This window comes from Pecten maximus, chromosome 1, assembly GCF_902652985.1.
Source record: "Pecten maximus chromosome 1, xPecMax1.1, whole genome shotgun sequence".
NCBI classification, from domain to species: domain Eukaryota; kingdom Metazoa; phylum Mollusca; class Bivalvia; order Pectinida; family Pectinidae; genus Pecten; species Pecten maximus.
The window spans coordinates 20,294,808-20,297,994 of record NC_047015.1 but is presented as its reverse complement, the minus strand read 5'-3'; the positions used below and the strand labels follow the sequence as shown (position 1 = coordinate 20,297,994).

General features: G+C 42.5%; 1 long non-coding RNA gene across 1 annotated transcript; it reads left to right on the top strand.

Moving 5' to 3' along the window:
• The first annotated feature begins 212 nt into the window (after window positions 1-212).
• Window positions 213-1,799, top strand: LOC117327281. The gene is made up of 2 exons (XR_004532607.1): window positions 213-576; window positions 631-1,799. It is a non-coding gene; the product is annotated as an uncharacterized LOC117327281 (long non-coding RNA).
• Window positions 1,800-3,187: the final 1,388 nt, after the last annotated feature.

The following is a 3,187-nucleotide window of genomic DNA, read 5'->3' as shown; positions in this document are numbered from 1 at the left end:
GGGTATACTGTATAACAACTAAATACTGAGACAGTGACACACACAGGGTCTGGGGTATACTGTATAACAACTAAATACTGAGACAGTGACACACACAGGGTCTGGGGTATACTGTATAACTACTAAATACTGAGACAGTGACACACACAGGGTCTGGGGTATACTGTATAACAACTAAATACTGAGACAGTGACACACACACAGGGTCTGGGGTATACTGTATAACAACTAAATACTGAGACAGTGACACACACACAGGGTCTGGGGTATACTGTATAACAACTAAATACTGAGACAGTGACACACACACAGGGTCTGGGGTATACTGTATAACAACTAAATACTGAGACAGTGACACACAGGGTCTGGGGTATACTGTATAACAACTAAATACTGAGACAGTGACACACAGGGTCCGGGGTATACTGTATAACAACTAAATACTGAGACAGTGACACACACAGGGTCTGGGGTATACTGTATAACAACTAAATACTGAGACAGTGACACACACACAGGGTCTGGGGTATACTGTATAACAACTAAATACTGAGACAGTGACACACAGGGTCTGGGGTATACTGTATAATAACTAAATACTGAGACAGTGACACACACACAGGGTCTGAGGTATACTGTATAACAACTAAATACTGAGACAGTGACACACACAGGGTCTGGGGTATACTGTATAACAACTAAATACTGAGACAGTGACACACAGGGTCTGGGGTATACTGTATAACTACTAAATACTGAGACAGTGACACACACACAGGGTCTGGGGTATACTGTATAACTGCTAAATACTGAGACAGTGACACACACACAGGGTCTGGGGTATACTGTATAACTACTAAATACTGAGACAGTGACACACAGGGTCTGGGGTTTACTGTATAACTACTAAATACTGAGACAGTGACACACACACAGGGTCTGGGGTATACTGTATAACAACTAAATACTGAGACAGTGACACACACACACAGGGTCTGGGGTATACTGTATAACAACTAAATACTGAGACAGTGACACACACAGGGTCTGGGGTATACTGTATAACTACTAAATACTGAGACAGTGACACACACAGGGTCTGGGGTATACTGTATAACTACTAAATACTGAGACCGTGACACACACACAGGGTCCGGGGTATACTGTATAACAACTAAATACTGAGACAGTGACACACACACAGGGTCTGGGGTATACTGTATAACAACTAAATACTGAGACAGTGACACACAGGGTCTGGGGTATACTGTATAACAACTAAATACTGAGACAGTGACACACACACACAGGGTCTGGGGTATACTGTATAACAACTAAATACTGAGACAGTGACACACAGGGTCTGGGGTATACTGTATAACAACTAAATACTGAGACAGTGACACACACACAGGGTCTGGGGTATACTGTATAACTACTAAATACTGAGACAGTGACACACACACAGGGTCTGGGGTATACTGTATAACTGCTAAATACTGAGACAGTGACACACACACAGGGTCTGGGGTATACTGTATAACAACTAAATACTGAGACAGTGACACACACACAGGGTCTGGGGTATACTGTATAACAACTAAATACTGAGACAGTGACACACACACAGGGTCTGAGGTATACTGTATAACAACTAAATACTGAGACAGTGACACACAGGGTCTGGGGTATACTGTATAACAACTAAATACTGAGACAGTGACACACACAGGGTCTGGGGTATACTGTATAACAACTAAATACTGAGACAGTGACACACACACAGGGTCTGAGGTATACTGTATAACAACTAAATACTGAGACAGTGACACACACAGGGTCTGGGGTATACTGTATAACAACTAAATACTGAGACAGTGACACACACAGGGTCTGGGGTATACTGTATAACAACTAAATACTGAGACAGTGACACACAGGGTCTGGGGTATACTGTATAACAACTAAATACTGAGACAGTGACACACACACAGGGTCTGGGGTATACTGTATAACAACTAAATACTGAGACAGTGACACACAGGGTCTGGGGTATACTGTATAACAACTAAATACTGAGACAGTGACACACACACAGGGTCTGGGGTATACTGTATAACAACTAAATACTGAGACAGTGACACACACACAGGGTCTGGGGTATACTGTATAACTACTAAATACTGAGACAGTGACACACACACAGGGTCTGGGGTATACTGTATAACAACTAAATACTGAGACAGTGACACACACACAGGGTCTGGGGTATACTGTATAACTACTAAATACTGAGACAGTGACACACACACAGGGTCCGGGGTATACTGTATAACAACTAAATACTGAGACAGTGACACACAGGGTCTGGGGTATACTGTATAACAACATATAGTCACATGACTCGTGTAGTTGTGTCCCTCAAGTCACATGACTTGTGTTGTTGTGTTCCCTCAAGTCACATGACTTGTGTAGTTGTGTTCCCTCAAGTCACATGACTTGTGTAGTTGTGTTCCCTCAACAGTCACATGACTTGTGTTGTTGTGTTCCCTCAACAGTCACATGACTTGTGTGGTTGTGTTTCCTCAAGTCACATGACTTGTGTAGTTGTGTTCCCTCAACAGTCACATGACTTGTGTGGTTGTGTTCCCCCAACAGTCGCATGACTTGTGTAGTTGTGTTCCCTCAAATCACATGACTTGTGTAGTTGTGTTCCCTCAACAGTCACATGACTTGTGTGGTTGTGTTCCCTCAACAGTCACATGACTTGTGTTATTGTGTTCCCTCAAGTCACATGACTTGTGTAGTTGTGTTCCCTCAAGTCACATGACTTGTGTAGTTGTGTTCCCTCAACAGTCACATGGCTTGTGTAGTTGTTCCCTCAACATTCACATGACTTGTGTAGTTGTGTTCCCTCAAATCACATGACTTGTGTAGTTGTGTTCCCTCAACAGTCACATGACTTGTGTGGTTGTGTTTCCTCAACAGTCACATGACTTGTGTGGTTGTGTTCCCTCAACAGTCACAGTCATGTCTTGTGTAGTTGTGTTCCCTCAACAGTCACATGACTTGTGTGATTGTGTTCCCTCAATATATAGTCACAGTCATGTCTTGTGTAGTTGTGTTCCCATAATAGTTGCATGACTTTTGCAATTATATTTCCACAACAGTTACAACAAAAGTGTTG